At 48.4% G+C, this 12215-nt stretch overlaps 1 long non-coding RNA gene across 2 annotated transcripts; it reads right to left on the bottom strand.

Moving 5' to 3' along the window:
• Positions 1-449: 449 nt before the first annotated feature.
• Positions 450-11750, bottom strand: LOC144229697 (uncharacterized). Of its 2 annotated transcripts, none has more exons than XR_013334561.1 (4): positions 11688-11750; positions 8761-9549; positions 1248-1312; positions 450-743 (listed from the first exon to the last, which is right to left on the bottom strand). It is a non-coding gene; the product is annotated as an uncharacterized LOC144229697 (long non-coding RNA). The 2 variants fall into 2 exon arrangements; XR_013334560.1 differs by lacking the exon at positions 11688-11750 and adding an exon at positions 10319-10441.
• Positions 11751-12215: the final 465 nt, after the last annotated feature.

The following is a 12215-nucleotide window of genomic DNA, read 5'->3' as shown; positions in this document are numbered from 1 at the left end:
GAGGCAGCTTCATTTAGTCATTCACGGGCCTTTATAACAGCAAACCCAGCCAGATGTGGCCGTGAGAGACAGGGCGAAAGTATTCTCTTGTGCAGTAAGAGTTTCCAAAGCAGAGAAGTTCCAAAATAATGTAAATGAGCAGCTTACAAATGTCATCATGGACCCAGGTTCTTTCCATGTTCTCTCTCTATCATCATCAGCTTGTAGGCATTTGCTCTCGTGCCGTCCAGATGGTCATTACAGTTATGAGCATCATATACTCACTCACGCCAAGGACATGGGGAGGCATCCCTGTTAACAACAAGAAAGATTTCCTGACGGATCCCCTCCCCTAGCAGATGTCCCCTCACATTGGACGGAATTTCAGGCAAAAGGACTAGAAGTGTGGTGAATAGATTCCCCCACTGCCTGGGGTTAGGACAGGACCTGTCTTCTGAGAGTATGTCGACCCACCCCTGAACCCAGTCCTTTCCATCCGCAAGGCAGAGTGTGGCTCGTGGCTGCCAAGTGGGAGGCAGCCAGCGGTGCTAGGGACTCGGCACTCCTACCTCCCCTCAGCCCCGGCACAGATAGCCCTGTGGGAAAAGGAAGATGATTAATTGGGGAAAAATTAATGTCAAGTGGCTTTCCGTTTCCAACATGAAAGAGTTTCATTACACTCTGTTTTTAATCATGTAATTTCGGCAACACTTCATCAGGCAAATTCATCGGATGGCTTTCCAAACTCGAAATGTGTTGTCGGCCTGGAAGAAAAGAACAAGCCAAGGTCAGCTGAAGCCTGACCTTTCCCACCGAGCAGGTCATGGATGTGTCTACCTACTGAGTGCCTGTGTCCTGTGTGTGTACCCAGAGTCATTTAGAAGAGGAGTCAGAAGTGCAGCGCATGAACGCTGGGTCTTATCACTCATCCGGTCTCCTGGCTGTTACACATCACATTGCACAGATAAACGAACACAAGAGCAGAGGAAAGGCTTGGCTGAGGTCAGACAGCCCGTGGCAAGGGCAAGATGGCAGCCTCCCGGGATGCTGTCCACCCGTTTGCACAAAACCTCTTAGCTCCCGCTGGGGCCCACCTGACCAAAGAGCCGCCTCACAACTCAATCAATACCTACAAATAACCAGAGTCGCACGGACAGCAGACCACAAAAATAGAGGGACAAGATGGGGTGATGGGAAAGAGGGGGCTGGAGTGAGATTCCCGAAGCACCAACATTCCTCAAAACACACAGAGAGTGAGCATACCACACCTTGGAGTTGAATAAAACTGGAGCGAACGCATCTTCTATAGCTAATCTGGATAAGCTGCAGGCCCCTGGAGGCAGAAGTGAAAAGAGCATTTAGTGACACAGGTAAAAAGAGATATGATGCTTGACTGTAACAGATGAATGCGGGTTTAAACTGTAGAAAGAGAAAAGGCCTTTGTTCCCGGCTCCCATTCTCCACTGATCCAGATGGGACTGCCAAACAATGCAGGCTCCGAGAACTTCCTTTGGAAAGTTCTCTCCTTCTTCATGTCAAATGTGTTAAGATGCTCCCTTATCACATGTTAGAAACAATTGATGTACAATGTGGTGACGGCTGTATTGTGTTGCAGTTGGCTAACTGAAAGAATTTTTAAATTTACTTAAGTATGAATATTCTGTTTTCCATATTATAGTTTTGAGTTTGTCTCACATCTCAAATATTTTAATAGACCCTCTGAAAGTTCTAAGCCCAAGACTCTATGTCGGCAGCGGCGAGTGGTTAAAGTGGGAATCTATAAATCTGTTGGTCATGTGATTCCACCCAGAGGGAACCATGAGAGTTGAGTTGAGGAAGGTGACCATTACACCAGTCACCTACCTTAGTACCTCGTCTAACACGACCAGGTCAGATTTGTGTAGTACTCTATCCCTTTCCCAGATCTTTCACGTATCTTATTTCATTTCATTTTCTTCAACATCCTTATACATAAACACTAAATTTATTTTATTTTATTTTTAAAAAATGTTTACTGTTTTATTTATTTCTGAGAGAGAGAGCAGCAGGGGAGGGTCAGAGAGAGAGGGAGACACAGAATCGGAAGCAGCCTCCAGGCTCCAGGCTGTCAGCACAGAGCCCGATGTGGGGCTCGAACCCACGAACCGTGAGATCATGACCTGAGCCGAAGTCGGACGCTTAACAGACTGAGCCACCCAGGTGCCCCTAAATTTATTTTATTGATAAGGGAACTTTGATTCAAAGAAGTGAGCTTGTTTACTATCACGCTAGTGAGGAATTACTATATTCTGAGGAATTACTTGCATATCTTCTAAGGAATGGCCTGAACACCCCAATACCTGTGCACCTTGGACCATGACTCCCCTTCTTTGTTGACAACCAACTCCCGAGTTTTCTACTTCCTGATTGGGAAGGGGAAGCGTGGAGCCCTAGCTGCTGTTTGTGGAATGCCATTCTGTCCAATAAAATAGAGCCCATAAGAAAGATCTTAGCTGTCATTAACACATATTTCTCTTTGGTCTGATTTTCTCTAGGGTGAGCACCAGAATGGTTGGCATTGTGGGTAGGGTAGGAATCTGGAATCAAAATCTGAGCCTTTTGGCTGAGACTGCATTGGAGGGGGAAGCCTAAGGGAGAGATGTCATACCACTTGAGGTAGCCACAGGTCTGCTACGCGATTAAGGAAGATCTCTAACATAAGCCAAAAGCACCCTTTTCTGGATGGCATTTTCCACATGGCACAACAGGAATGGTTAGAAGCACAACTCAACAGTTTGAACCAAGACCTGAACCGCAGGAAGAAGGAAGCAGTTTGAGAGTGCTGATTAAGAGAGGATTTGAGGCAATCAACCTATCTTGGGTAATGGCTAGGCTAACTCCTGAAAATGTAAGGCTGTGACAATGCCCTGGCGCATAACAACCACCAACACATGCCTGTGGAATGAAGCACTTAATCACAGGGCCTTCTCCTGTCCATCAGTCCTGCTTCCAGATTCCAGTATGACCCACCGATGCTGGGAAAGTATTTGTGAGACAGCTGTATTCCGGAACACACCATTGAGTTGTTTGTGTGTGTGTTTGTTTGTTTGATTGTTTAACTGAAGGCCTCAGGGGCCTCTCACGGGGTGATTGGGACCTTTCTGATGGGCTCTATTTTACTGGACAAAATGGCATATCACTGGGAAGGGCTGGGCCCCTTGCTTCCAGGATAAGTGGGATCAGCTAGTTGGAGTGAGTCATCACTGGCTGGAGTTCACTAGGTCCAACTTGCTCATTTGAATGGAATAAGTCCAAATGTCTTTCTCAAGGTGACAGACCCAGACTCTGAACTCTAATGCCCACACCTACAAGCTCAGAAGCACATTAGCCCGGGCACCCACGTTTTCTCTACCCAGGCTTTGTGCAGCCTTGTTCTGCTTCCTCTTCCATGGTTGGCATGACATCGGGGAAAGGCCTCCACCCCTACGGAGAAGCTGAAAGTCTGGGAAATGACCATGACGGCCAAGGTTCCCAACGTTTGCACAAGCGTGATGCCGATGATAGAAACACAGGGTGGGCAAGGACGGGCCACCCCTGTTGGCTACTCTGTTCCTGGGGTCCTGGGGTGATCCGTGGGGAGGCATAACTGCATGGGAGGAGACTCTTCATATTCCCGCTCCCCTGTTGGCTTGGCTAAGCCTCGCTAGTGATTCAGAAACTCTTCCTTCACGTCCTCCGCCCTCGGCCAGTTTGCAGTCTGTGTGGTTTGTCAGACAGAAGGCCAGCGGGGAGGTTATCCACATCGTGGCTGATTGTTCGAATGTGCCCTTTCCCACTCCTGATACCCCAGTGGCCCTGGAGGACAGGGAGTGCTTAATCTCTTGCAGACACCACGGTCTCCTTCGCGATGCTGGGCAGGGAGTAAAAACTCAGTAAATATGTGTTTACTTGGAGCCACTCTGCCTGAGAGTCCAGAGACCGGCTCAAGGAAGATGAGTCATAGCTGAAGGTTTCACAATTACTCCAATCAGAGGTTCCTTTGAAAACATTCCTCAAGTTCTCCTTTGAAGGCCATTTGATTATATATATTTTTAATGTCTTTATTTCTTTTTTATTTTAAGAGACAGAGTGCGAGTGGGGGAGGGGCAGAGAGAGAGGGAGACACAGAATCCGAAGCAGCTCCAGGCTCTGAGCTGTCAGTGAGGAGCCTGATGTGGGTCTTGAACCCACAGACTGTGAGATCATGACCTGAGCCGAAGTCGGACACTCAACCGACTGAGCCCCCAGGCGCCCCCCATCTGATTATATTAATGGTGCTAATCCTGTGTAGTGGGACCGCGTCACTCCCACACGTGACACAGCATAACTTACAGGAGGCACCGTTCTTTCAAAAGCTCCGAGGTTTCAGAGGAAACCAAATACTCGTCCCTTCTTGCTTTTCGCTCACACTGTCCTCCCTTCACCCTGCAAATGAGGGCACAGGGTTTCTGAGACAAGGAGGAGGAGATGTCTTTACACGTCCCCCCCGCCCCCACCCCATGACTTCTCACTGCGCTTGGAATAAAATCAAACACCCTTCCTACACCCTTCCTATGCTCCTGCTTACTTCTCCAATCTCACTTCCTGATTCTCTCCTTCCCCCGCATAGTCCAGCCACAGGATTTACTTTTTTAAAAAATACTTACTTATTTCTGAGAGACAGAGAGATAGACTGTGAACAGGGGAGGGTCAGAGACAGGGAGACACAAAATCAGAAGCAGCTCCAGGCTCTGAGCTGTCAGCACAGAGCCCCATGCGGGGCTCGGACCCACGAACCGTGTGATCATGATCTGAGCCGAAGTCGGACGCTTAACCAACTGAGCCACCCAGGCGCCCCAAGGATTTATCTTAGTTTCTTAAACACATGGGTCTCTTCGAAGAAGTCTCCCCTGCCTGGAAAGTTTTTCCAGGACGGATTCCACAGCCCTCAGGTCTGGTTTTGAATGTGACCTCCTTCCTTGACCACAGTAATATAACAGGTTTGCCCCTCACCCTTCATCACTTTTGTATTATCTATATTTTATCCTTGAAGCACTTACTTGGATTTGGAATTAAATATTTTGTTGGCTCTTCATCTGCCTCAGTAGCCTGGAAACCTCGGAGAATATAGGCCACGTTAATTTTGTTTCTGACTGTGTCTCTAACGCCTAGCACAGAGCCTGACTCCAGGGAGGACCTCAATAGACACTTGTTGAATGAACAAATGAACAAATACTTTAAAAGAAATTTATCCCGGGGCGCCTGGGTGGCTTAGTCGGTTAAGCGACCGACTTTCACTTAGGTCATGATCTCGCAGTTCGTGGGTTCGAGCCCCGCGTCGAGCTCTGTGCTGACTGCCAGCTCAGAGCCTGGAGCCTGTTTCAGAGTCTGTGTCTCCCTCTCTCTCTGACCCTCCCCTGCTCACGCTGTCTCTCTCTCTCTCCTAGAAATAAATAAAACATTAAAAAAAATTATAAAAGAAATTTATCCCTTGCTTTCTGGCTCTCCTTCCTATTTTTTCACCTCAGATCCCTCCTGGATGCTAAGAATCATTTTTTTTCCACTCAGAGGGCCCTAAAAACCTCGAGGGATAAGGAAAAGTTAGGTTGGGGGAGGGGGAGGGAGTTAGTTAATTCCTATCAGCAGAATAAGGTATGAAATGCACCATGAATTAAGAAAATGTACAGAATACAGATCGGGAGCCATAATGAATTCAAGAGCCCAGTTTCCGGGACAGAAATATGTCCTTACAATCTAAAGAAACTGCTCATTTTAGAGCTGCCCAGGTCTTAGGAGGTGACAGATTGTAACTTCTATCAAATGTAAGCCACGTGCTTCCGAAAGTGAAAACTGTTTCCTTCTCTGCTCCCAGAACGCTCTGTTCTCCAAGTGTAAAGGGGCTTTTTCCCCACACCAAGCAACTCTCCCAGAGCAGCTGGGTGCCTTACAATGTAGCTCGATTCTGACACTATTTACCCAGAGGCAGCATCAGATCCCACAGGTGAAGGGCTCATTCCCACAGAACTCTCCCACTTCAGATGCCAGTCTCAGGTCCCACGTTATCACCTGGACTCTGAATGCCCAGCTATAAACTTGGAGGTTCCCATAACCTCCCACCCCAAGTTTGATAATTTGTTACAATGGCTGACAGATCTCAAAAAAAAAAAAAAAAAAAAAAAAAAAAGAAGAAGAAGAAGAAAAGAAAAAAATCCAGTTTACAATGACTCATTGCAAAGGATATCGAAAGATGCAAACGCACAGCCATATGAAGAGGTAGACAGGGTGAAGTCCAGAAGGTTCCCTAACTCAGGAGCTTCTATCCTCATGGACTTTGGCTCTGCCATCTTTCTCATGATGTCTTCTTGCTCACCAATATGGAAGCTCCCTGAATCCTGTACTTAGGGATTTTTGTGGAGGCTTCATTACATCGGCAAGATTGATAAAGTCATTGGACCCTATTGATTGGTCTAACCTCCAGCCCCTGTCTTCTCTGCACAGGTAGAGGGGGCGGCGAGCTGAAAATCCCACCACTCTGGTCACACAGTTGCTTCTCCCCATATCTAGGGGCTTCCTAAAACTCGCCTCAGTAACAAACTCCTGTATGGTTGAAAGGGGTTGCTGTGAACAACAGAAGACTCTGTTTCTACCTTAATCTCTCCTACCACTTAGGAAATTGCAAGGGCTCCCTGCCAGAAAAGGGACAAAGACCAAATAAATATTTCCTATTTTAAATCACAATGTCATGGCCACTCCAAGACTGATAATGCGTTGTGTCATTTTTAAAAGACGACTTAGGATCTAGCAGAAGGGATCTGAGTGCCTCAGATGATGCAGACCAGGAACTGCCTTCTCCACACTCCTCAGTCTATCTGCAGGTCCCTGGGAGGTTGAGCCCAAAGATGCCAGGCAGCCCTCCTGGGATTCACCGGCTGCTGTTATGGCCTTACTTAGATGACACAATTAGGGAGATTTACCCTTACTTCTAATGTAATTTTCCATGGGATTCAAATTCTAGGTGTCCTGGAACCAAATGTCCTCAGTAGACCTCAGAGGCTCAGCTCAGCGCGTGGGGACAGAAGAAAGCTGGCTCACCAGAGCTTCTCCCCAAGGGCTTTGTTTTCATTAGTGTCAGGCACAACTGTCTGCCGCGCCATCACTAGGGCTCTGTGGTTCCCAGTGGTGCTGGGGGAATGTGCAGGCAACCTGCTGTCCCATCGTTGGCTGGCGGTCTATTTCTTCCGTATGCAGAGTTATTGCAGATAAGATTGATAAATAGCTAGATTCTTCATTCATCTCTTCATCCCTCTCATACTAACTCTGCAATCTGGGGAAAGTTATCCTCTGGATGGCTCTGTCTCCTCATCTGTAAAATGAGGATATTAGTATCTGCATCTAGAAGTAACTAATGAGTGAACTATTATAGGAAAAACATGTCGAAATGCTTAATAACAATTAGTGCTCAATAGATGATAGTTGAGATGACTAATATTACTGTATCATATTTTACAGTTAGGTCCTGGAAAAGCAGGAATTGACGTATTCCTGTGTCCCAGGAGCCAGTACAGTGCATACTGTCTACACTGTTCAAATGCCGTTTGTCACTTGGTCGCTTGCTCTGATTTCCAGGGTGCAAATCATCTAACCCCAACTGAGCTGTTGTTTCTGCAATCATAAGATATCTCATTCAGGGGGCTCCTGGTTGGCTCAGTTGGTTGGGCATCCAACTTCGGCTCAAGTCATGATCCCGCGATCAGTGGGTTCGAGCCCTCTGTCAGGTTCTGTGCTGACAGCTCAGAACCTGGAGCCTGTTTCGGATTCTATGTCTCCCTCTCTCTCTGTCCTTCCCCATTTGCACTCTGTCTCTCTCTCTCTCGAAAGTAAATAAACATTTTCTTAAAAAAGGTATCTCATTCGCTTTTGTATGCCCCACACCGTCTGGCTCAGGTCAGGTGCTTGGTAAATCTTCACAGACTTAAACTGTTGCATCTCTTAATCCTGATAACAAGGAAATCATACGGTTATGAGTAGGAGTATCTGGCATGCATGCATTTACACACCAGTGATGTCATAATTTAGCAGAGGGAGGAGATGTCAAACCAGCAGAGCACTGTGACTCGGGCTGACAGGCGAGAAGGCACTGGGCATGCCTACCTAAAGGCTGGACTACCTACCAGACTGCATGTTCTTTGGGGGCAAACACCATGTTTCCTTATTTCTCGGGCCCCTCGCATGGTGCCTGCCATGTGCCATGTGCTCAGTAAATGTCAGCTAAGTGATGAATTTATTCACATTCGAAACTCCAACTTAGGAAGCTCCCATTGCTCTCCAGCGGCTGGTACCTTCTCAGCACGGCCCCTGCTCCCGCGCGGAGCCCCGCCCACTGCAGGCCCCTCCTCCTGCGCAGAGCCCCGCCCACTGCAGGCCCCTGCTCCTGCGCACAGAGCCCCGCCTACTGANCGAGCCCCGCCCACTGCACGGGCCCTGCTCCAGCACACAGAGCCCCGCCCACTGCACGGCCCCTGCTCCTGCGCACAGAGCCCCGCCCACTGCAGGCCCCGCCCCCTGCGCGGAGCCCCGCCCACTGCACAGCCCCTGCTCCTGCACGGAGCCCCGCCCACTGCACGGCCCCTCCTCCTGCGCGCGGAGCCCCGCCCACTGCACGGCCCCGCCTCCTGCGCACAGAGCCCCGCCCACTGCACGGCCCCTCCTCCTGCACACGGAGCCCCGCCCACTGCATCCCACACCAACGCCTACCAGGGATTCTCCACCCCGGGATAGTCTCACCTCTGTTTTGACTTGGCAAGATGAGGGTCACACTTGGAGATCACGTTTGTGCAAAAATAGCCAGGAATAGTTAACACGTGGCTGGAATCTCTTCTTGGTGTGCAGGAAGTGTGGACAAAAATTTCTGCCTCCTGTCAGATGTGAGAAAACCTTTCTCTGCTGTCCCTTGGATGTCTTCTGTTTTTGAACTGGCTCAACCTTAGGAAGTAGTTTTCCCACCAGTACCAGCTCTTTGGAGAGGATGAGCAGAGAAGACTCCCCGAGAGTCTTCTTCCAGAACTACCAGTCAAACATGGCTGCTTCCTTTCCCATCACATGTTAGAAGAGAAGGTGCTTTTTGTTTTGACTTGCCCGACCAACCTCAGCTTCCCCTTTCCAAACAGAGGCTATGTAAGATGCCAGCAAAGGGTAGGAGATCTAACCACTGGGGCCCTACAGCATAAGGATGTTTATTACTTTGCATCATATACAGTTTGGAGGTAGGAGAGTTTTGGAGTGGGTTAATTCACTGACACAGAAACATCATGCTTCTAGCTTAGCTATTCTGCAGCTTTCTTCCACAGTCCCAGGATCTGCTGTAGTCAGGCCTCATGTGCCAAAAACCATCCTCAGAAAGAGAAAAGAGAAGGCCCCCGCCTTGTGTCACTCCATCGGTTGTCCCCTATGTCCCACTGGCCAGAATCGGCACGGTCTATCCATGCTTCGACAATCCCGAGGTGAGGTGAGCCCACCGCAATCGGCCTAGACCGATGAAGACTCAGCCTCTGAGGGTGGGTAGGGTCCAAGTACCTATAAAGGAACACAACCCCTCCGAGGAGGGCAGCCAAGATTAGGATTCTGTTAGCAAGGTGGAAAGAGGGAAATAGCTCCCTGATAGGCGACCAACAGTGTCTGCAGCAGACCAAATTGCCCCATTGACCTCTGAGGAGAGAATGAATAAAATTATGCTAATTTTATTCTTGGGGAAATCAAACTACTCTAAGACAAGGATTTTGTTTACTCAGAGCTACAATCTGATTAAAGATATAAAGCCTTTTCAAAACCATTAACTCAGAATGGCCCAGCCCTCATTATCCACGTGGGCTGAAGCAGTAGCAAGACTCCACCAAAAGTTTCTTGTACTCAAAATATTAAAGTAGCCTCAGCAGTGCAAAGAACGCAAAGTCTTCTTGCCGTGCTGAGTCACCTAGTTTGATGGTACACACATCCTGATTCCAGATGAATGTCAGGACTGAGGTGGTGATATGTGGCCCCAATTTCACCCTCTGTTACAAGACTGACCAAGGCCTCTCTCTGGAGGATATAATACTCTTTTCATAAGCAATAAACACAATTCACAACTTTATTGGAGGCCCTCCTGGGGGCTTTATAAACGTTCTTTTGAAAAAGCTTGACGTTTTTTCATCTTTATGAAAACAAATAGTACGTTTATGAAAAGAATAGGTCAAGAAACCATTTGATCCTGAAGACATGCCTAAGTCTTCCTCCCTAAAATTTGTATTAAGTATAAAATGTGATGCTCAATTGCCTTTTCACTGATAGCTCGTTATTCACTCACTTAACTTCAGGCTGGCCAGTCCCTCTCTTGGTCGTACGCACGCTGGAATCTGGCAGGTCCCCGGTGCCGACAGCTCAGGTTTCCATCTTGTTATTTTCAGAAGGGATGAAAGGGAGCACAGGGCACAACCTCTGGGAGCCTTCTCTGGGTTCTCCACCCCCTCCCTCTCTGGGAAGTCCTCCCCATTGAGTCCCCTTTTACGCAAGCCACTGGACCTTCCACCCATGACCCACGCCACCCAGTGCTCAGATTCCTCAGCAGTGAACAACGTATAGTATCTGTGTCATGAAACGACTTCCTTCTCTGACTCTACTTCTTTCTTTCCACAGAGGGCTTGGTGTATTTGGGGCTCGGGCCACAGAAGAAAATTTCCTCTGGAAGTGTTTGAAGAAGAAGTGAGCCATGGAGCTGGAGAATTCAGTTACACAGAAAACTCCCCTGAGAAGGGGGGTGGCCAGTTAACTGAAGGATAGTCATCTGTGCTGCGCCTTGTCTGAGAGAATGAGTTGGCTGGAAGCAGAGGAATGAAGCAAGTAAAATTTCAGGAGGCCTGAGTTTCCGATGTTCCTGCCAGACAAGATTATATGTCCTAGGGCAGGTGTCCTTCCCCTGTGGCCTGTGGTGTCAGCTGTGTGTGGCTTTGTTTTTTTTTCCCTCAAGGAAGAGAAGTGGAAATACCAATCCACAGTTAGGAATTGAGATGAAGAGGAGAGAAGGGAGAGAGTGTCTAAAAACCAAGCAGACTACTGAGGTTAAAATTCTTGCGCCACCACCTACTAACTACATGGCCTGACCTTGTTTATAGAGCTAAGCCAGCATCCACTTATCTCCAGAATGGGAATAATAGTAGCTGCCTCACACTCTCCACAATAGCTAAAACATGGAAAGAGCCTAAGTGTCCATCAACAGATGAATGGATCAAGAAGATGTGGTTTATCTATACCATGGAATACTACATGGCAATGAGAAACAATGAAATCTGGCCATGTGTAGCAACATGGATGGACCTTGAGGGTGTTATGCTGAGCGAAATAAGTCAGGCAGAGAAGGACAAATATCATATGTTTGCACGTATAGGAGGATTAGGAGGAACTTGACGGAGGAACAAGGGGGAGAAGAAGGGCGGAAATGGTGGGGGAAAGGGAGAGAAGCAAACCATGAGAGACTCTTGAATGCTGACAAAAACTGAGGACTGATGGATGTGGGGGGAGGGGGGGATGGGCATGGAGGAGGACACTTGTGGGGATGAGCACTGAGTGTTATGTGGAAACTAATTTGACAATAAACTATTAAAAAATAAAAAAATAAAAAAATAAAAGTTTTCCACACACACACACACACACACAAAAAAAAATAGTAGCTGCCTCACCAGACTGGTGGGTAATCAAGGTAGCAGAATATCAGCCATGTAAGGACAGGAGCCGCAGAAACGACCGCAGAGCAGTGCGAGTTGTTATTAATAAAATGAAGAAGCCAGCCGAAGAATGCAGCATTGTGGGAGCTGTGACGCAAGGCCGAGCCCCGCATCTCTAAGTGGCAGAGGAGGAAGTAGAGACGCCAGTGAGGAAGCGGTCCCTCCGGGGTAGAGGCTACGGTTGGACAAGACCTGGGGATGGAGGGGGCGGGGAGCAGAAACAGCCCCCGAGGACCGGAGTTCCCCCTCTAGCTCGGCTGGGCCAGCTTCATTAAAAAAAAAGTGAGCTCGGGGCGCCTGGGTGGCTTAGTCGGTTGAGCGTCCGACTTTCGCTCAGGTCATGATCTCGCGGTTCGTGGGTTCGAGCCCCGCGTCGGGCTCTGTGCTGACTGCCAGCTCAGAGCCTGGAGCCTGTTTCAGTCTGTGACTCCCTCTCTCTCTGACCCTCCCCTGCTCACGCTGTCTCTCTCTCTCCTAGAAATA

This window comes from Crocuta crocuta, unplaced genomic scaffold, assembly GCF_008692635.1.
Source record: "Crocuta crocuta isolate KB4526 unplaced genomic scaffold, BGI_CrCroc_1.0 scaffold243, whole genome shotgun sequence".
Taxonomy (NCBI): domain Eukaryota; kingdom Metazoa; phylum Chordata; class Mammalia; order Carnivora; family Hyaenidae; genus Crocuta; species Crocuta crocuta.
The sequence above is the reverse complement of the archived record's forward strand: the minus strand, read 5'-3'. Positions and strand labels throughout refer to the sequence as shown.